Source organism: Marmota marmota, unplaced genomic scaffold (genome assembly GCF_001458135.2).
Source record: "Marmota marmota marmota unplaced genomic scaffold, marMar, whole genome shotgun sequence".
Taxonomy (NCBI): Eukaryota; Metazoa; Chordata; class Mammalia; order Rodentia; family Sciuridae; genus Marmota; species Marmota marmota.
In genome coordinates, this window is record NW_025999913.1 from 1,284,905 (window position 1) to 1,307,927 (window position 23,023).

General features: G+C 47.1%; 1 long non-coding RNA gene across 2 annotated transcripts; it reads right to left on the reverse strand.

The window, feature by feature from the left end:
- Positions 1-10,484: 10,484 nt before the first annotated feature.
- On the reverse strand, positions 10,485-22,571 carry LOC125615565. 2 transcript variants are annotated; one of them, XR_007346181.1, is made up of 5 exons: positions 22,287-22,571; positions 21,709-21,783; positions 20,466-21,019; positions 12,445-12,583; positions 10,485-12,272 (listed from the first exon to the last, which is right to left on the reverse strand). It is a non-coding gene; the product is annotated as an uncharacterized LOC125615565 (long non-coding RNA). The 2 variants fall into 2 exon arrangements; XR_007346180.1 differs by having other exon boundaries at positions 21,709-21,869.
- Positions 22,572-23,023: the final 452 nt, after the last annotated feature.

Below are 23,023 nucleotides of genomic sequence, written 5' to 3' on the forward strand. Positions count from 1 at the left end.
GGGGGGGGGGGGGGGGGGAGTCCAAGAGGAAGTGAAGGCAGACAGGAAAGCTTAGAAAATCCTCTCCAACGGAGTAAGCAGTCCTGAGATGAGTGAACGGTCCCTTTCACATGAACATACTCCCTCGAGGGAGAAGAATGGGACGGAAATACAAATACATGTTAATATCAATGTCACATTCCACGACTTCCACAGCTCCCTCGAATGTGAGGAGGATCCAAATGTCGCCTTTACACAAGGCCTGCCCGCAAGTGCTCTCGAGCTAGGGATTCCCCTCCCAGGTCCCTCCTCATAGCTGAAGGATTTACTACCCCAGCTGCTGCAAGTGTCGCCAGCAGACAGCCTTCAGCTGCCAACTCACTTCCAGAAATACAGCTGAGGAGCGCTGTTTGGCCCAAGGTCACGACCCTTTCCAGAAGCAGGAGGATGGTAGGAGCCCAAGAACTCAGGGTAACCATGGGCGGCCGTGGGAGTGCAGTCAAGGCAGAGGCTGGGCCCCAGGCTCTCTGGTCCCAGGACACTTCCTATGAAGCCAGGAAAGGCATTGGGACAGGAACCTGTCCGTGTTGATTAAAGTTCTCCAGAGAAGCAGCACCAATAGGACACACGTAGGTAGAGAGCTAGACGAGCAGGGGTTTATAATGGGAGCTGGTTCTCGCATTTACAGAAGCAGAAAAGTCCCACGGCAGGTCCACACCTGGATGTTTTGGGGGGGGGGTAGGGGAGAAAAGTTGCATATTTTTTATTTCAATGATAAAGCATCACTGTCTTATTGAATAGAAAAAGAGAGGTGGTTGGTGTTTGAAACCTCACCCACATTTACTCAAGGAGGTGGAGTTGATGGACAGCCAGTCACCCCCTTAGCTTTCGACTTCAAGATGAGATCACCTGTTGGTTCATCCTCAAGATCACGGTATACAGAATATAGGAATTTTTTTTTTTCCCCAGAATGAAAGAGGTCATTTTTCTTTTTGCAAGTTTATGCATCACCTCTTATTTAAACTGTGTGTATTGTGCTGGTTTCTGCCTTGACCCACTCCATGACCAGCTGTCTGCCACCCACACCAGAGCATTCAGCACTGCTACCAGGGCCCCTGCAGACCTGGACCTCAGGGTGCGCCTCAGTGGCATCACTTTGTCCCCAGTGGCAAGGACGTTAGAAAGGGGCCAGAATAAAGGGCTCTGACAGAGGGGGCAGTGCGTCATCAGAAAGGACAAACCATCCGTTTACAGTTAGCTCATGGCTTTCTTCCACACCACTTGCTGTAGGGGAGCTCATGCAGGGGGAAGTTGATTCAGGCTGGGGGGTTGGCAGGGTGAACACAGCGGGACAGGACGGGGGACAGATAAGGTTGAAAGGGTCCAGAGACCCCAGATATGAAAGGAATGGTTATGTCAGAACGAAAGCGCCTGGTTTAGTGAGGAGGAAGTGGGGCGGGGGGTGGAGAAGCACTTGGGGGTCACAGCTTCCAATTGTCAGGGTTTGGCTACCCCAGATCAGAGAGGCGAATTTCACAGATGAAGTAATGAGTTTTTTTAAGATGAAAAGTCAGCACATCGATATGTGCTTACGTTTACTCTTTGAGGCGTGTTCCGCAAACGCCAACCTGTCTTTTCTGAGCTTTGGCGAAGTGCTGTTCATGTGAGTCCGTCCCCAGGTCTGCTTGGAACCCACAGGGCCAAGCCAAAGTCTCATCGGCAGTGATGTTACTGGAGAGCAAATCCTTTTGCTGATGTCCAAACCAGAGCTTCATCTGGATGAGATCCCAGCTCTGATAAAGGCCAGCGGCAGGACAGTTCAAGGACAGGGCAGCCTCTCCTGGCCAACGGGAGCTTGCAGGCCTGTGTCCTTATTATCAGCAGGCCTCCCCTGGCGGGGGAGGGTGGAGGCAGGGCACCCTCTGGGGACCTGCCCTAATTATAGGCCGAGAGAGGGCAAAGTCAGGTCAATTTTGCATTGTGTTCTCTGGGACTCTGAAAATGCTGAGTCACCCTGGGTGCAGGGCCAGAGGAGGGACCCACTGCCGCAAGCCAGTAGCAGCTGCCTGCTGAGAAAGTGTACGGGAAGCCACTTCTGCTGACAGGAATGCGTGGGCGTGGGATGGGCCGGCTCTAAACCTCTGCCTTAGTCACAGGGGTCACCCTGTCAGCTGCAGCCTGCGGGGGAGGAGTGTCAAGGCCAGCTAGGTGGCAATCTGGGGGTGGAGGAGAGAGAAGGGAAGGAACATGCCTGTGTTTCTGATTTCCTCCTCAGCAAAAGGGAACGTCAGCTTAGCCCTGCCCTTTCTCTTTATTCTTGAATATTCCAGCCCCCCCCCCCCACCAACAACAAATGATTTTGTTGTCACAGGCTTCAATCTTTATGGGGCCTTGTTACAAGACAACATTCCAGCCTCTAGCCTGGCATCGGGGGCCTCCCAGGTGCCCACCCAGGAATGCATTACGTGCTGGTAGGGCCATGGCTTGGGACAGAGCCCTGGGAGACGGATGGTCTTGGTTCCTCTTTCCCAGGACAGTCCTCTGCCGCTCCGTGGGCCAGCCCTTCTTCCTGCCGGCTGGTCCCCTCGGGCGCACCATGTCCCAGGTCCAGGCTCAAAGTGCAACTAACGTCCCTTTTCCTTGACTCTTCCCAGACTGCCGGGCCTCTGCAGTCTCTTTCCATTCAGAGTCTTTCAGTGGAACTCAACAAAACCAAGGAGAAAGAATGGAGACCTGCTGGTCTGGACTCAGTTCTAGAAAATTCTCGGACTAGCTGTTAAGATCTTAGACAAGATTCCAAACTTCTTTGCCCTTGGACTTCTTCTTCTGTAACGATGGTCTCAGGTTCATGGGAGAAAGCAGATACCTGAGTGATGGGTGCAAAGTAAGGACTCAATATTAGGAGCACCCCTTCTGCTCACCCCCCTGTTCATTTTTATCATTCCCTTAGCATCTATTATATATATATGTGGTTTCCTGGGTTTTCGTTTGTTTGTTTTGTTTTGTTGAGATAAGGCCTCACTGTGTTGCCCAGGTGGGCTTTGAATTTCTGGGCTCCAGCCATCCTCCTGCCTCAGCCTCCCGAGTAACCAGAGCTAAAGGTGCGTATCTCTGCTCCTAACCTTTATATATGCAATCATCCCTTAGCACCCTCAGGTTCTGATTCATAGAGTCAACAAACTATGGCTTGAAAGTATCCCGAAAATAAAACTGCATTTGTATTGAACACACAAAGGCATTTTTTTGGTTATCAATTATTCCCTAAGCAATACAGTATAACAGCTAGTGAACATACCGTTGATGTTGAATTAGATATCAGAAGCAATCTAGAGATGATTTAATGTATACAGAAGGATGTACACAGGTTCTCTGTAAATTCTATACCATTTTATATAAGGGACTTGAGCATCCACAGGTTTTGGTATCCCTGTGGGTCTTGGAACCAGTTGCCAGAGATACTGAGAGATAAATACACACGGACACACACACACGTATGTATACATACATATATATGTTTATAATTGTTTCTTTATGCAAGTATCCAGACTCCTTCACTAAACTGTGTATTTTTTCATTCATTTTTTGAAAGACTTCTTTGTGGATGTTCTATCATGTTTCAAGCCCTTGAGCTGGGCACTAGGGTTTCAGAGAGAAAATGGTACCGTTCCTAACAGGAAACCTTGTTTTGTATTTCATTGTAAATTCACCATAAATATTTTTTTTTATAGATGGCTAGAGTGAAAATAAACAAAATACCTCCCCACACAGAGCTAAGCATAATCGATGCCAAATAAATACTTGTGGAATCCTTTGCTTTGGAGTTTGGGGTAAAAACTGTGAAATGCCTTCATGATATTAATTCATTTCTGAGCTTAACATATTCCACATGTGACCAAAGGGAAAAGCCTAGGCCTTCAAAACAGAATTGCTTGGAAATGACTGCTCATGACCTAGAAGGCTTGCCAGGGGCTTCCTTTAAATGCCACCAGCCTCAGAGGGCTGTGTGTGTGTGTGTGTGTGTGTGTGTGTAAGCACACATGAGTGTGTCCCATGTGATGCCGAGAAGACTCTAATAATCCCCTCAAAGGCACAAATCCATCAAAAACCAATCGACTACAGCTCTGGGATTCTAATGTACATCAATGAGGAGATAAGATTCAACATATAAAAATTTGAATCACATGCAAAATTGAAGCCACAAGTCCTCATCTATAGTGGGGTACCTCAAACTGCTCCACCCCCTATTTCTGAACACTTACCATTGCATCATACATTTCCTGTCCTTTAAAGTGTCTAATCGCTTTCTGCAAAAAAGATCCAGTAGCCCAAATCATGCCCTTCTTCCTTCATCCCTCAGATCCCACATTTTTTCCCACTCCCTCAATGGAGTCCCACAGTTCTCTGTCTTCCTGCGTAGATCCTCATGAGGTCTCCCCACAGTGAAACAGTCTGTAGCATTCCCAGCTATCGGGAGTGGCTGAACATCTGTTGGGTAGAATTTGTGGGTCCGGACTCAGGGTTCTACTCCAGGTGTGCCCTGGTGGCTACTCACTCCCACACTCCTGGATCCATACTGATGGCCCTTTGTTCTTTGCTCCACCTACAGGATGGGCTGTCTCCTGGGGAGCAATTGGAGGCTACTGCATGGGCTTCTAGGATCTCCAGGACCCTACTCTCTGCAACCATGTGCACAGAGTGCCCTGTGTCACCTATAACTGTCATGTTAACAATAATTCTACAATGAAACTTTCCACTTCCGAGGGTTCATAACCTACAGAGGCCTTCCCATATATGGTCTCTCCAGCTACACCTCTGCCATGGGGTTTCCCCGTCCATCATCCTTCAAGGGTTCCACTGCCCACTGGATGAAGCCCAGGCTCCCCGCCGTGGTGCGCAGGGCTTTCATCAGATGCCCAGCTCTCTCCCTAACCTCCTTTACTGGCTCCCACCCCACTGCCCACTTCAAACGGCTTAGTTTGCAACACACACACACACGCGCACACACACAAATCACCCTTCTCTCCTTCGTTAGGTGTTGGCTCTTGCTCATCCTTAGGCCTACATGTCCTCCTCCATCTTGCCTCACAGTGTCAGTCCCCCCTCCACCGTGGTCGCGTCCCATTCCCACTAAGCTAGGCCTCTTCTCAGAGCTCGTGATGTCCTGTGCATAACCCACTGGTGACAGGGACCGCTCTGTGTGTGTGTGTGTGTGTGTGTGAGTGTGAAATTGGTCATTTTGGACATTTTTAAGGGTGCGGATCAGTGACACAAAGCACATTCGCATTGTCAGGAAGCCCTCACCACCATCCACCTCCAGACCTGTCTCATTATCCCACGTGTCAGCTCTAAACCCACTGTGTCATTGGGCCAGAGTGGCCACAACAGAAGATCACAGACTGGGCGGCTTCCACAGCAGAGACACCCCTCACAGTTCTGGGGGCTGAAGTCCAGGGTCAAGGTGCTGCCCTGGTTGGTTTCTGTGAGCCCTGGCTTTCTGGTTCGGAGCTGGTCACCTCCTCACCGGGTCCTCACATGACCTTTCTTCTGTGTGGAGGAGGAGATGTGTGTGTGTGAGGTGAGGTGAGCACTCTGGTGTCTTCTTACACAAACTATCATCTTGTATTCGGGCTCACCCTTGTCATCTTTAACCTGAGTTTTTCACTAAAGGCCTGGTCTTCAAGTATAGTCAAAATGGCGGGGGTAAGGCTTCAACATATAATCTTCTTTTGGTGGGGAGGGAGTCACGATTCAGTTCATACACTGATAAAGAATAACTCCTCCTTCCTCCTCCTGGCCACGTCTCCTGACAGCCATTATTCTACTTTCTACCTCTAGACTTGACCATTCTAGGGTCCCCCACACGAGTGGGACCATACAGAACTTATCCTTTCATGACTGACTTCTTTCACTTAACGTAATGCTAAGTCTTCAAGGTGTCCTCCATGTAGTAGCATGTGACAGAATTTCCTTCCTGTTTAAAGCCGGGTAATATTCCGTTGCACGGATAGACCACATTTTGTTTATCTGCACATCCATGCATGAAACTGCTGTGTTTGATCAGTGTCTGTGTCTCTTCCCTGATGTTGGCCGCTGTGATACTTCTCTGCATCTCACCTGCCAAACACAGTGCACGAAATATTGTAGTCTCAATAAATGTTGAGTGAATGAAAGAGTGAGTCCATCAATTAACGCAGTGGCCATCACAACAGCAGATGAAGAACTCAGTCTTGGGAAGGTAAAGGGGTTTCCCATTATACACCATTGCCTGTTCTACCCTGCTTGTAAGTGTTCTGAGGTAGAAGTAGTTCTGGTTTGTCTGATCTCCCAAACATCACACCCTATTTTAGACATCAATCACATGGTTTGACTTCTGATGGTGGAAAAACCTCCAGGGGAAGTCACAGTCTTAGAATGATGCAAAATAAGCCAGGAATGTTCTAGTAGGAAAGTCTGCCCTGGATCCATGATGATACAAGATACTAATTAACCAGGGTGATTTACACCAGGGGACGCTGACAATGTCTGGAGACACTTTGGGTTCTCGTGGCTGTAGGGTAGGTGCTCTTGGCATCTAGCAGGTAGAGGCCAGGGGTGCTGCTAAACATCCTGCAGTGAACCGGACGTTCCCACAGCAAAGAGCAGTCTGGCTCAAAAGTCGGTAGTGCAGAGGCTGAGGAACCCTGTCCTAAAGGAGACTCTGGGAACTAAGAGTCTCCTTTAACAGGTTTGGCTTAACCGTTTGGTAAGTCCTAAAGATCTCGGGATTTTTTATGACAAATATTAACATAATAGGAAAGTTTTCTTTGCAGTTGCTGTGATACCCTGTATTTGTTGCCTTCAGGGGCGAAATACAAAAATGATATATGTAAATGATGCCAAAACATATGTACACAGAATAATATTTGAATGAAAAGGGAGAATGTAAGCTGCCGTGTGTATACTACTGTATCTGTGTTCAAGCATGTTAATGTACATGGACGAAGATGGGAAAATTTGAAATAATGTAGTGTATATTCAGTAATGATCTCTGTTCAACCTTTTACTTTTAAAGTGTTTTATGTAATTATCCACTTGGAAATTCAAAAGTCAGGTGTATAGCCTTCCTTTAGATAAACAGCAACCATTTATTGAGATTAGATACTCAGCCAACCAGAGAACTGAGTGCTCTTTGGGTATCAGTGCATTAAGTCCTAAACAGGTCAATGAGGCAGGCACTGACTGTGATGACCGTTTTGCAGATGAGAAACCTGAAGCTTACGGGCACGGTAATCCACCAAGACCACAAAGCCAGCAAACGCGGGGGCTGAGATGTCTACCAACTGCCCTGGGTCTGTTCCAGAGCATGGCTACCCCATGCTGCCTGCAGGAGTTGGTGCTCTCATACTGCGACTGGTGTTATCAACTAGTTACACAGAGTTCCCAGTATGACTCACTCAGCAACTAACTGCCCGTATCAGCTGCCCTCTCCCAGGGAACAGAGCAAATAGGACAGATATATAGGTAGATATAGATAGACTTAGTTATATATCTCCTATATATGGTAAGTGTAAGATAGATGATATGTATGTATAATCTATTTGAGATTTATTGCAAGAATTGACTCACATGATTATAGAGACCAAGAAGTCCCATTATCTGCCATTTGCAAGCTGTAGACCCAAGAAAGCCAGTTCTGTGCTTCAGTCTGGGTCTGAAGGCCTGAGAATTGGGGAGGCCAATGGGGAAAGTCCCATTTTGAGTCAAAAGGCCCAAGAACCAGGAGTACCAATGTCCAAGGGAAGGAGGAGAAGGATGCTTTAGCTCAAATAGAAAGGATAACTTTGCCCTTCCTCCCCCTTTTTGTTCTATTTGGGGCCTTGGTGGATTGCATGATGTCAACTCACACTGGTGAGGATGGGTCTTTCTAGTCAGTCTACTGAGGCAGATGCTAATCCCTTCCAGAACACCCTCACAGACACACTGAGAAGTAAAGCTTTACCAGCTCCCTGGGTATCCCTTAGCTCAGTCAAGTTAACACATAAAATTAACCATCACAGTTCTTGCTTTCCAATTTGGCAGCTATGCAAATTGTCGGCATTAACTTTTTGTTTTTCCCTGTGGTTTGATGACCCTTTAGATTTCAGTTTTCACATGATAAATTTGATAGTTTGTTTTTAGTGCTCAGATATTATGACCTGTAGTAGGTCTCAATGATTTCATAAAATCAAAACAAGTTCTAAATGGTGTTTATAGCAACATTGGAAAAAAAAAAAAAAAAGAAGAAGTAGTTGAATATGCACCCCCCCACCACCACCAAAATCATCTAGTCTTAACTACAAATCATTCAAATTTGTCTATTGCTGTGCCATGTAGAAATGATTTATTTAAAAATATTTAGGGAATGATGAAATCTGACTCCTTTGGTTGCTTCTCATCGGTGACTTAATGTTTCAGGTTTTCAAAATGTAAATGACAGTGTTATCATTTTATGGGGCTCTGATAGCAAAGTTAGGGCTCAAAGGTCATGCATTTCTCATGACAGATTATGTGGCTAGGTGATGGGCCTTCCTATGAGCCTGGGGATCACAGAGATTGATTTGCTCTGTGGTTATCCTCTCAGGTCAGGGTCCCTGGAAACAGGCCTGGGGCAAGGATTGGGTACATTTTATATATGGTGGGTTTGTTCCCCAGGAGGAGCTCTAAGGGTGTAAGGGACTCTGAACAGGGAGGGAGGAACCCAGTAGGGATGTTACTCTAGTCCACAGTCGGAAGCTCTGTAGCACAAACCTCATCCCACTTATCTTATCTTCCAGTTAGAGAAAAGGGGTGCCCTTTTGTACCCTCCTGTCAGCCAGGCAGTCATGGGATGGGCTGACCTCCTTTGCCTGTGCAAGCGTAAGCCACTTATGAGCCAAGAACAATTAGCAGCCAAATTCTTAGCACCCAAAGGAGGGTTGGGAGAGAGAGCTGATCACACTGAGGCAGTGAAGGAATCAGTGTTGGGGACCAAGATCATCTACTAAAAAAAAACCCAGTAGACTAGAGGAAGGGGACCAGGTGGAGGGAGGGGGAGGGAAAAGAGAGGTCCTGGGGAATGAAATTGACCAGATTGTTATGTGCATGTATGAATATGTTGCAATGGATCCCGCTACTATGCATCATCATAATACACCAATAAAAATTTTTAAAAAGAATATTTGCTAAAGTTCTCTTCTCTTTGTTATAATATAATTTGTTATATTCTCTTTGGATATCTGGTGTCCTCAAAAGTTCATATGTTAGACAATGCAAGAATCCTTAGAGGTGAAATGATTAGATCATGAGAACTATGACCTAATCAGTGAATTAATCCACTTGAATGGATTAACTGGGTGGTAACTGAAGGCAGAAAGGGTGGTTGGAGTATGTGAGCTACTGGGAACGTGACTTTGGGTTTATATTTTGTCTCTGGTGAATGGAACTCTTCCTGCTTCCTGCCTGACATGAACGGAGAGCTTTCCTTCATCACACCTTTCTGCCATAATGTTCTGCCTCACCCTGGGCTCAGAGCCAACCGAGGACTGAACCTCTAAAACCATGAGCCCAAATAAACTTTTCCTCTACTAAGTTGTCCTTGGCAGGTCTTTAGTCACAGCAAAGAAAAGCTAATTCAACATCATCTTCCTAATATCGAGTGTTTCTAAAGAACCCTGTACTACCAAAGATCCATGCGTACAGCAAGAATTTAATAAAATGCCCAGGAAAGTACCGTTAGATACTTTTCTCACTAGCCTTTCAATATTATGATTTATGTTTTTATCTTACTCCTATTCATAACTCATAATAAGAACATAATTTTGTAGATTTTTTCTCCTTGTGAAATCCCAGTGCGTGGACAGATATCTGGAGGCCCCAGCACTATTTTGATAACTGCCAGTTTGAACTTCCTTAGAGAAGCCAGACGGCCCTGGTCTGGTCCCTTCCACTAGTGGTGTTTGGGTCTCTTGCCACTTAACTCAGACTCTAGTCTCCCCAGTATGAAGAAGCTTCCAGGGTGCGGCACAGCTAAAATCATAGCCTCTGCCTCAGCTTTTCCCACAAAGGCAGTAAATAAGAAAGCTTAACCTCGTTAGGTCTTTTCTACCCAACGGTGATTCCTCTTGGTTGTCTTCATCCATTAGAGGAAGGCTCCTCCACGTCCCAATCACCTCCTCATCTGTACCTTTTCTATCGTATCTTAGTGGAGAAGATCACCACTGCCACCTGTTACGCCTGACCAAATCACAGTCAAATGCCATGTGATGATGTTTGGGTCAACAACAGACCACCTACATGATGGGAGTCCCATAAGATTATAATGGAGCTAAGAAATTCCTACCACCCTGGAATTGCGTAACTCTATGCTCAACTCCCATCTTTGTGGTGATGCTGGCGTGAGCAGATCAACCAGTCGCATAACCTGCCAGTTGTATGAAAGTATAGCCCACACAATTACACACAGCATACAAGACTTGATAATGAGCATACGTGACTATGTTCCTGGTTTATGTATTTATTATACTAGACTTTTAATTATTTTTTTAAGAGTGTACTCCTTCTGTTCTTAAAAAAAAAAGTGTGCAGTAAAGCAACATGCCTGTGACCCTGGTCTTGTGTTTACTGCATCTCCTGACTGCATCCAAAGGTCGTCCTGAGCAACTGACCTGGACCATCTGCGTTTGTGTAAGTACACTCCGTGACATTCACACAATGACAAAATCGCCTAACAGCACATTTCTCAGAACTCATCCCGTCGTTAAGCCGGTGCATGGCGGTACATGACTGTGGTAAGTCTGCAGGAGGAAGCAGAAGTTGGCTTTGCCCGTCCCCATAGCAACAAGCGCCCTAGAAGCCTCTCTTCTGACCCCAAGGGCTCTCAGTTAACCACTGCTCCAAAAACCCCGGTTTGTACCAGAACATTACTTTTAAAAAGGCATTCAAATAGAGTTTGAGGAGAATTTTACAGAGCTATAAAGCAGTGATTTGTAAATATCTAAGGTTTATGATTATGGTCCTTAATTTACCCCATAATCATCATCATCTTAACGATATGATGAATGACACGCAAGTCTGTCTCTGGGAAGATTTATATATTTAAGATGTAGAAACATTTAGAGAAAATGATACCGTGTGAAGGATCTTCATGGGTAAAGGTTTGAAGGGGGAATTGGTGCGTCAGGCACTGAAGGATCAATTTGGAATGGGCTCGTCTGTTCCCTGGGGCTGCGGTGTGATTCTTAAAGAGCCTGAGAAAGCTGCTGACGGGCTTTCTTTTTTCCTCTTCCTGAAAGACAGAGCACTTTTTCCCAGGTAATGAGTCTCCATCATCTGCTCTTCTGCTTCAGGGCTGTCCAATTCCATGTGGACACCATCGCCATCGATCACCTTGTAGCTTAAAATGCACCTATCAGAGACAGCTCATGGCTGAACCACAGGCCACAGCTGAGATCAACCAGGTTGCTTGGCAGAGGGAAACATCTGCACTGTCAGCCGCTCGTTCTGTGGAGCATTTCATTCACTTGGATAACCTATGGTTACTGCTGCATCTCCCAAGTTTGCCCCTGGGAGATGCCATGAAGTAAGGCACTGAGTGACTGATTCCGTGCTTAGTATGTGAGAGTTTGAGTCAATCTGCAGCCGCCGCATGAAGGATGGTCCTTCCGATCCTGGAGTCTTTTCATGTACATGTGGACCATCAATAAAACTCACGGAGATAGACAGCAAGGCACATTTAATAAGGTGGAGCGCCTGCAAGCCAAGGAGGCTGGATTCCTGTCAAGACTCAAATCAGTTTAACTCCAAAGCCAACATTTGCATTTTCCCAATGCCCACATCTAATTAAACAGAAGGCTGATTCTCCTGTTGGGGTTCAGAAAGTTCAAGAGCATGCTCGTCTTATACCCACCAAAGCAAGGGGGATCCTCTGTCTTGTCCGGCATTTTCTGCAGGGACACTGGTAGCAGCAGAGAGAGGTCCTTTTCCCCAATGTTTGGAAAATGAGCACACAGACCAACTCCAGCATCCTGGGCTGGGAAATCAGAGCTGCACGTGGCTGCTCTAACCTCTCTCGGACCAAAACTTCCAAATCTGACATTTTCACAGAATTGTGAGGTGGGAGGATACATTTATCACAAAGAGCTTAATCCTCTCTCCTCCAGTCCTGGTGCCTACCCATCCCACATGATACGCACCCAGACAACCATGTGTGCCAGATATCCACAGACTTTAAAAGAAAAAAAAATACCTTCCATGTCTTTATCTTCCAGGGCAAACATTTTTATCCCAGGAGTCTTCATCTGAGGAGGAAAGAGAATCAACAAAGAGTCATAATCTGCAAACATAGTACTACAGCCATTTTAAAAGCAAAACAGGAAAGTAATTTTCCCCCCCAAACCATGGCTCTGGATCTACTGCAAGACAAGACTCCATTTCTGTGTTCGTATGAACAATGAACCTTGGATTCCTAACCTGTGCTCAGAAAAGCCAAGTAACTCTTGTGGAGCTGGTGGAAGATGCTGGTAGCAAGAGCGGCTCTGAACTCTATGGTAGGCGTATAGAGCCTGGGGTGCTCCTGAAGTCCAGAGTAAAGTCAGCCAAATGGACCAACCTAAGCCAAAGAGAGAAGAACAGGTCAGCTGGCCATTTCAGAAGTCACCAACACATAAAGAGAAGAAAGTCTAGACCAAGGAGTCTGAAACTTAGCATGCATCAGAATCATCTGGAAATTCTGTTAAAACATCAGCTGTTGAGCCTTATCTCGAATTTCTGAATCAGTAAGGGTGGGGTAGGGTTGGAGTATTTTGTGTTTCTAACAAGTTCCCAGGTGATGTGCTGGTCCATGTACGGCTCTTAGAAGCCATTGATCTAGACCTGCCAGCGACCTGCTTTGCACTCTCTGTCCTCTGGATAGCACAGGGGCTGCTAGGGGCAGGGAGGTATGGAGGTGGCAGAATGATGAATACATATTCGGATGCACATGGTACCAAGGTTTCACTTTCTAGTTTCAGTTATCCTAAAGTCTAAAACTTTTAAATGGAAATTCACAGAAATAAACCATCCATCCCCCGGGACTTTGTCCTGTATATTCACACTGTATAGGCTACCTGCTCAGTAGTCACTTACTATCCACCTCAATGATCCACAGTGCTTGTATTCAAGGAACACTTATTGTACTTAATAATGGCCCCAGAGCACAACAGCAGAGATACTGGCAATTCAGATACATCAGAAAGAAGCCATAAGTGTTTCCTCTAAGTGAAAAGGAGAGTTTGTCATAGAAATGTTATACGTAGAAAACAACAGAGGGTATATAGGATTCGGTAATACCTTCAGTTTCAGTCATCCCCTGGGGGTCGTAGACAGGGTCCTCCTGCTGACAGAGGGGCTGATGTACTCAGCAGTTCTGTATGATAGGAATGGTTTCCCAGCTTTCTGATGAGCAAAGTTGCTCAGAGAGACTATTTCTCAAGTCCACACGGTTAGATTTTATTGGCATCTGATTTAATTGACCTCGGTGGGGGGGCTGAGTATCATATTTTTATAGCTTCAGGGTGATTGTAATATACAGTGAAGATAGAAAGTCGCCAATTTGGAATTTTCACATTTTGAATGAGCAGCCCAAACAAGAGACCATGGACAGCATCCCATGAGGACTCTTCCCCAGGATCTGCAGAGGACTGGGAGGGTTACCAAAGTCGTCTTTTCATGTTCTGGACTTAGAGGATCTGTGGAAGGAGACGCTGGTAGGCAAAGATATCAAAGTTGTTTTTAAGATGGAAAATTTAGATATCCTTTCAGGCTACTGATTTCTTCCAGCTCTGTTGAAGTAGTAGATTCAGATTCTAGAACTATCAAGAGAGTCCTGATTACCTATCATACCTCCTACTCAGGTGCCAATCCCCCCTTTGTTATGACTCATCTGGTCCTCACTGTATCAGCCACGGTCCCTGCAGGAAACCAATGGCCCACTCAGAGTGTGATAATCCAAGAGTTCTCCCACAAAGAGGCTACTCAGAAAGTCAGGGGACAACTGGGAAACCACAAGAAACAGCATTGATTCCAGAAGGAGAAAAGTGTAGATATGTCTATTTTGAGAAGAACAGTGACCTTTGGTTAAGGTCCACCTGAAGCTGTTCCATAAGCAGGAAGCTGGGAGAGTAGAAGTCCCAACACAGTGGTAGGTATTGGTCAATGACCTATAGCTGAATGTCTGGAAAAAAAATCGTAGCATTCTTTTGGTGTAAATAGTCTTCCCATGACCTATTTAAAGCTACCAAGATGAGGTCACTAGATGCTGAATTGACAACAGATGTGCACGATCAGCTGTCACGAGCTGGTATGAGCAGTCTCCAACTACCCCACCCTCACTTGTCCTCCCTCATTTCAATCTCCGTCTGGATCTGCCCACTGAGCACACCATCTGAAAGCCAAAGGGGAAGGGAAACCACTGAGGTGGTACAGGTGGACAGGGTCTCAGCCTCCAGGAGCAGGGAGCATCAACAAGAGGAAGAGGGAAGAAGAGTTTCACAAAGATTTCTTAGAAGAATTGATTTAGCCTTTTCCTTCGGGCTCCTTGGGCTTCGATGATCCCTCTACCTTCCCGGTCCAAGCCTTTTCCTAGTTGTGCCCTGAGATGCTTGTGTGATGCTTAAATGGCCCATGTTATACTGCCAATAGCATCCGGACGGGTTGAAATTTGAAAGGTAAGAGGACATTCTCCTCAAAGACGTGAACACCCTGTTTTTGTTTTTATTTTTATTTATTTTTTTTTCAAATAATGAAGAGAATAAGTAAAGGCAATCTGTTGTAGGGTTGAAAAGCACACAGTGACTGAGCCTCATGTGAGTTAGAAACTGCAACCCAGGCCACTTGCTCCTGGTCCATTGGATAAGCATTCACTGGGTCCCTGCTGTGTGCAAAGAGATGACAGGAGCTGTTCCCTCTAGTAGCATTGAGCTGTTCCCTCTATAGCATTCTAGGTCTTTCAAACTGAGGGGATTTAATTCAGGGAATTTATGACAGAGGAATGGAAGAGCTGGAAAGCAAACAGGAGACAGGTTAGAGACAAAGCAAGCAGCTACTACTCCTAGAACTTGGGGAGCAATGGAAGGAGATGTGGTTGCCAGAGTCTGAAAGTTCTGTGGGGGATACCACACACACAAAAAGATGCAGCTAATTAGAAAAAAAAATCTACCAGGCGAATACTCTGGGTCTCCCTTCTCTCACCCTCTATTCTCTCACTTGTTCTCATTGGCCAAACCTACCCAGATGCTTAGAAATGTAGCTCTGTCTGTATGGAGCAGAGGAAGAAGAGACGCATGTGAGCACAAACAGGCCCTTGAGTAGCATAATCCTTGTGGTGCATCTGGACATGTTACCCACACCAAGCAGATAACTTTCTTTGGTCAAGGAATCCAAGGAAATAAATCAGTCACTATTGTATTGAGCAGTCAGAATGAGCTCTGTCAGTCCAAATTCTAGGCACCTGTGCCATCAGTCTCTTACAGTTAGGTAAATGTTAGGGTTCTCCAGGGAAACAGAACCAACTGGGAGGTCAACAAATGGAGATAGTTGATAGGTAGGTAGATGGATGCAGGTCTAAAACAGGGAGTATATTATTGGAATTGTCTCACATGATTATAGAGGCCAGAAAGTTCCGTGATCTGCATCTGCAAGCCAGGGGACCAGGAAAGCTGCTGGTGTCATCTAGTCCAAGTCCTAAGGCCTGAGAAACAGAGGCACCTATATCTAAAGTAGAAGAAGATGGATGTCCAGCCCAATCAGGCAATGAAATCACTCTTCCCCTGTCTTGATTCTAACTGGTACCTCAACAGATTGGATGCTGCCCACCCACAATGGTGAGGGTGGTCTTACTTACTTAGTCTACTGAGTCAAATTCCAATCACTCCCAGAATACCCTCACAAACACACCCAGAAATCATGCTTTACTAGCTCTCTGGATATCCCTCAGACTAGTCAAGCCGACACAGAAGTTAACCATCAACTTATGACATCTTTCCACCCTCCTCCTCCTTATGCAGGACACAAACCACCAAGTAACTTCTGGTACTCAGCAGGTGGATCTCCAAATTTGGCTCTGATAGGTGACCTTATATAAGCAGACTGCTTAATGCAATGTCCCTTATTCTCTAAACTCTCTGTTACATTTAGTGAACGTTGATATCTCTGCTTTGCTGGAGTGAAAACTGACCCATAGTGAGTTGTTGACTTGCTTAAGGTCACGGAACGCATTAACAGGACTTCCACAACTGGAACCCAAAGCTCCTGAGTCATGGTCCAGAGACCAGTCTGGTTGCACCGTGTGGCCCTTTGTGGCTATGAAAAGATCCATCTCTGGAGAAGGCCTCCTTCAAAGTTAGCTGAGATGAGGTGGGCATTCGCACTGTGCTTTGTGCCTTGCTGGGCAGCATGCCACCTGTCCCTTGTTGGGTGAAGTGACTCTTCAGGGGACAAGAGAGTCACTCTCTCCCCTGAGGACAGCTCAAGGAGGACTTGAAAAGGAGCCTTGGATGCCACATACTCAGATCAACATATGACACAGCTATTGTCTTCTACACTGTAGCCTGATCTGCCACAAGCTGAGAAAAATATTTTTTTTTCAAATGTATGACTATTTGTAGGATTTGTCCATTTTCTTTTGATGTTGAATGTTCTTCTCTGATGTCCTATTTCCAGCTAACAGCAGGAGGTCACTGGACATGGAATTGGAAAGATGTGTACAATTTGTATTCAGGGTCTGAGGCAAAGGCAGGCTCCAGTCCACCCCTGCCCTAACCTTATTCTCCCCTACCCACTGCCTAATACCCCACCTCCAGGTAAGGGTTACCAATTCATACTGATCACACATTTTTCCACCCAGAGCTCATCATGTGTGATGCGCATCTAGATGAAGTAATATTCTGATGTCCTGGTGTATGAAGTGGTCTTGGATGCTATCTTGGTTAAGTTATGCTTGGCAATAAACAGACCCATCCTCCCAGGCCCTGGGAACACCATTAAAACATCTGGTGCAGTGGTTGAGGACGTAGCTGTCCATGGGTTCAAATCCTTGCTTTGATACTTACTTGCTCTGTAACCTCAGGAAATTACCTATTTTCTCTGTGCCTTAGTCTCCTCATCCAACTAATGAGAATGCTGGAAATGTGGATCTCATAGGTAGTGGGTCCGTCAACTTTCCACTGTTATAACAAATACATGAGATAATCAACTGAGAAGAAGAACGTGTTGGTTTCGGCTCACAGTCTTGGAGGTCTCAATCCATGGTGGGTTGGTCCGTTGTCTTTGCGCTTGTGGTGAGGCAGCACATGATGGTGGAGCCCGGGGCAGAGAAAGTGCTTACATCATCTCATGGCAGGAGGAAAGCAGAGAGAGGGGAAAAGGAGGGGCTGGGTTCCAATATCCCCTTTAAGAGCACACCCCCAAGGACCTGAGTCCCTTCCACTGGCTCCCACCTTCCAGAAGACTCCACCACTTCTCAATAGCACCATGGACTAGGACCAAGCCCTTAACACACAGGTCTTTAGGGACATTCAAGATCCAAACTACAAGCAGCTACAATTGTTTGGCCGATGTAAAACACTTTTAAAAATGCCTGTAGCCCTTGATAAATGTTCAATGTCATCATTGCTACGTGCTGACAGTTCAAAGGTGCACCTGTAACACAGGAGAAGGTAGATGGTCCATAAAACACCTACAGAATGACAGACTCTCATTTCAGCCACAGACTGCTGAGGGCATTTAAGTCAAGTTCACACCCAATGGGTGAATCTCTTCTTCACCAATTTTTGCTTGAGTACCTCCAGTAGCAGGTATCTCATTGCTTCCCCAAGGTGCTCATTCCATGTTCAGCCCTCTCGGATTTGCAGGTGGGTTCCCTTCCCCTGTTGCTGAACCCAAATCAGCCTCCCAGCAAGGCAAAGCTCATTGATCTGAGTTGGACCTTCTGGAGCCACATGGAAAAGCTTGCTTTTCCTGAAGAGAATCAGTTGGCATTCTGGGCTTGTCAGCAGCAATCACAAACTCTGTGGACTCTCGGTGCAAGCTAGGTGCTTGCTACAAGAAAGGAAGCTTGGAGCTCTGAGGAGCTAAACTCCTGGGACCCACCAGATGGTCAGATCCAATCCCGCTCTCTCTCACCAACACTCACTCTGCTCACCACTAGGACTTGCATAGACGAGGTGGAAGGGCCCAGCTCAGTTCTCATACCACCTGTCTTAGAGAGAGGAGTGCACCTTTAGTTGTAATCCAACCAGAATGGCACACAGCAAGCAAAAAGGAGGTCTCAAAACTAAATAAATAAATAAGCAAACCCACCCTACCTCCAAAGTAAGATGGTAGAAGGGTCATGTCTTCTAAGACAATCTTCATGAAGACACTGTCCCGTCCATGGACGGTACTCTTCCACAGGCTAAACTTTCCAAATGGCTCCTTTGGAATATACTAGAGAGCATTTGTGGTGAGGTGTGGCTCAGGTATCAAACTGAGTTCAAATCCTTGGATTCCCCACTTGTGGTCTGTGTGACTTGGGGCAAGTCATTTAGTTTCTGAGGCTCAATTTTCTCAAGTGTTAGGTTGGGATAATAATAATACCTTATAGAGCCATTGGAAAAATGAAATGAATGTGTTTAGAATGGTGTTGCATTCCAAGAGGAAATATCCCCAACATCCTGTCCTCATGGTGCTCACATTCTGTCCATAGACCTGAGTGTCACCTCCACCCTATGCTTGCTGAACACATATATGCTACAGGTATAAGCATGTGTGCATTTGGCCTGTCTAGCTCTAGACACCTTACCTTGTTCACCACTGTGTTCTGATGCCTGAGGCATGCCAGGTGTTCCACAAACACTGAATGAACCCGTGAATAAACCCACATATTCACCACATTGTCTGAAACCCATGTGCAGTGTTAGATTTTCTAAGGTGAAATCCTCCCCTACGTTTGAGCCATATAAAAAGATTGTGTTGAAGTGTCATGAAATCCACCCCCAATTGTTCTTCCTTCTGCAAACATGCGAAGAAGAGGAGCAGTGCTGTTCTCTGGGATGGCAGAGTCTTGTGGATAGTAATTTCTCTAAACAGTCTGGTAAGGAGCAGCCCAGGGACACTCTGGTGGAGACACTGCCCGGGCATCGGAAAGGCCCATCTCATGCTGCCAAGAACCCAAGAGTTTTTGCCAGTACGTCCTCCCCAAGCACGAGAGCTCAAGGCACACGCCGTTCACTCTTCCTGCGTCTGTTCCTCGCTCTCCCTAGGGTGGACCAGGAAAATGGACCTTGACAATGACCTTGATGTGCCCCATCATTACATTTTCAGAGGATTTCTTTCAATGGACTCTTCTTTAAATTTAAAAGCAAGTCCAAAGCTTGGCACTGACGTGGGAAAGATTTCCAAGAGTTGAGGCAATCATCACTCAAATTTCTCAGGCAAGAAAAAAAAATTATTTGAAAACAGAAGTACCTTTCACATGGAAGATCTTGGGAACTGAAGCAAGAGAAGGTTTATTTTTTCCCCATCGTCTCCATTCAGCCCGGTTCTGGGAACATTGGCCTCACACCCTCCAAGTCCCTAGCACCAGGACAACCAGACTCCCCCATGAAGGGAGTAGCCACAGGACTGGCCGGGGTAGGCTCTCTCCCTCCTGCTCACTCTGAGACAGAAACCCGGGCCCCTGACCTGAATTCTCCCCTGGCCACCTGCTCATCCCACCTGGGCTGTGTGTGCTAAGCTGTCACTTAGATGGAGTGTCGTCAAATACTGTCTGCCACCTACTTAATTTAACATCTCCACCTTCCCTGCAGATTTTCTTCTGGCTGTGTTCAGGGACTGTGTCACAGATGGCTCGCCAGGAGTGACTCTTTCGCGCCAGCTGTTGGACTCCAGGAGGCTGAGGGAGCCCCGTTCTGTGAGGGCTGACCAGGCTCCTGCGCTCCACCTGAGGAGTTGCCTTAGCAAGAGTCGGCCCGTGTCACCTGTGCCTGTGTCCTCAGGCCGCTGGCTGCTGTGAACATGGCCAGCCCATGAGCAGCGGCCATTACAGGGGCAAGCTGAGGCTGCCAGCGGCTCTCTGAAGCTTCTAGATTCCCAGCTCCTCCCTGGCATTCTGCGGGACTCAGTCCTTGCCCACCTCTTTGCATTCTTATTAGAGATAAGGTCTCATGGAGTTGCTTAGCACCTTGCTTTTGCTGAGGCTGGCTTTGAACTTGAGATCCTCCTGTCTCAGCCTCCTGAGTTGCTGGGACTACAGGAGTGCACTACCATGCCCAGCTCCACCCTTTCCTTATTCTCTTATTCTCTTCCTTAGCATCAATTACAAACCCCTAAACCTACATCTGTGGTCCCCTCTCCTGCCTCCAGATCTGCATGTCCACAGCCCCTCACTGGCCACCTGCACCCAGCAGTTGCAGACACCTCGTGACCCTTAGGCGTCCCACAGACCTTCTCTCCCAGACACTTAAGACTTTGCTCACCTGAAACAGGGTGCCAGAGTCCCCAACTCTCCTCGGAGGCTTCCCTACAGCCATCTGGTCACCAAGTCCTTCTAAATCTCCTTAATATTTGCAGCTTTTCTAATTCCAGCTGCTTCACCTTATGGCCCTCTTGCAGATAGAAGGATATAATAACTTCCTCTGACAATTTCTCTGTGTTTAGTCTTAGCAATCTTGCCCCAATCCTTTCTCCACTACACTAGCAGAGAGCAACTATTAAACATGGGTTCAATCATGACATCCCCTGTGCAGGCCCGAGTGAGCCCCAGCACCTGGAAACCATGACCACCATCTTCTTTCTGCTCTTGCTGGTGCCAGGCCTCCTTCAAGGCAGCCCACGGTAGCTCATCCAGGGCCTCACACTTCCTAAGAGTCAAGTTCTACTATTGTCCTCTTTTAGAGATGAATAAACCAAGGCATGGAGAGGCTCCTCAGCTCTGAAGAGGTTCCTGCCTCCTGTGCCGTCTCAAGCTGTTATTTCCTCTAGCAGAAGGCTCTGTTGATCTTCAAACAGCATCTTGCATGGAATCCTAGAACTGAGCATGAAGCTGATTCAAAATGAAGCTCTCGTGATTAAAAGGGGAGGGGGCACAGGATCCAGGCCATGCCCATGTAGTGGGTCCCCCTCTTTCACGGTCCCTTCTTGGAACTGCAGGGCTCTTGGGAGACCTATTTGAAAAACAGTACACCCCAGGCTAGAATCTGGCTTTGCCGATCTCACAGACATGGGTTCTGGGTCTGAGTTCCAGAGGCTGTGGTCGGCAAAGGGTTAAAGAGCCACCGAGGAGGGGCAAATGTGCTCAAAGTCAGCTTGTAAGAGTGAAGATCAGTGCCAGGGTGTGATGGGGGGTGAGGAGGCTGGGAGCCCAGGAGGGAAATAACAGTCAGAATAGCAGATGCAAGAAAGCCAGGCTCCTGGGGTGGGGACAGGGCCCTGGGTCACATGGTTCACAATAGCAAGTGAGGATGTGTGCAGCTGCCCAGGTGGCACTACCTGCAGGTTGAACTGCCTCCCATCCACCAATCCTGCGGCTCTCGGCTCCCTCCCCGGAGCCCGTACACCTGCCCCTTCTGTCTCCTGCCCTCCCTTCCTGCTCTGCTTGGCTGGGGCCAGACTTTGTCTTGCCATTTCTAGGCTGAGTTCGCTTCCCCTCCTCTGGGTTTCCTGAAACACTGCAAACACACACACCTGATGGGGCACCTTGCCTTTTGTTTATGGACTTACCTCTGTCCAGAGCCCCCAGTTCCCTCTCATCAGAATCCTGGAGGAGAGGGTCCACATCCTTGTCTCTCCAAACTCCTGCGGTGGAGAATCTCAGTATATGAGAGTGGTCAGCTCCAGGCCTGAAGAATGCATTGTCTCCTGCTGTCCCTCCTGGGCAGGGTCTAACCCAAATAGGAGTTTGCTGAGGGAACCCTTCTGAAGCTGCCTGATAATGTCCACACCACTGCCCTTGGATTAACCCAGTTTCCCCCACTCCTTCCATTCAATCCTGCTGACTCCCAGTCCATCTGCCCGAGGTCAGTAGAAAGCCCTGACTGTCAGAGCCCGGCCAGGCCTCAGACATCTCCTGGCTCATCACCCACCTGCTCCAGGTACAGGTATCTCATTCATCATGGCTCTACCTTCCTCTGTCTGCTCAGGCTCTGCTCTTGATTGGCCCCTCCAAAGGAACTCAGTCCACTGTGGTCTCTCCTGACTGCCTCAGGAAGTAGCAGGCTGGGGGGCCAGGGGTGTGGTGTTTGGAACCCACCCCCATTGAATCCCATGAAGCCTCCTTTCTCTGCACCCCAAATTCCTACCTGTAAAAAAGCAGAAAGTAACATTCCCTCCCAGAATGTCACTTCCATGATTCCCACGGGCTTCATGCATTTCACTTAGAACAGCGTCTGGCACAATCAATAAAGACGTCTTAAAAGAGTCACTGAAGAATGGCTGAGTGAATGAGAGAAGGCAGGGCGTGGGAAGGGCCTGGCATCGCCACGCAGCAGTAGTAGTTCATTTAAGTGTCAGGTTAACAAGTCTGAAATAGCAGCTGACACCAATGCCCGCGTCCCCTCCCTTTGTCCTTCCTCATCAGCCCCACTTCCTGGGCTTGTGGCCCCAGGGAAGAAATGAGATGGAGCATAAAGTGAAAAATAGCATGTGACTCTCTCTTCTGGCTTTGATTTCCAAAAGCTCTTGTGGAAAGTCCCTGGCACTGGTAAGTACAAAATGGTGAGCGGTGGAATTTGGGGAGAGTGAAATTTCTTCCAGAATCAGAAGCAGACAAGGGCACATCGATGAACACAGAGGTTGTTGAGTCTGCAGGGAGAGACCAGCGCAAAGCTCCCTGGGGGATGAAGTGCTTCTGAAAAGAGCTAAGTTCTAGTTCAGCATCCTCTGATGGCTTCGCTTCATGGGGAGCACCTGTCACCACCACCATCTAGGAGCCCTACGGGGATCAACAAAGCTCAGAAGCCAGGCGGGGGGCTGGGTTGCTGCCTCACTTTTTACTGATCACAGTGTTCACTGTCTGCTGCCCACAGGGACCAAACCA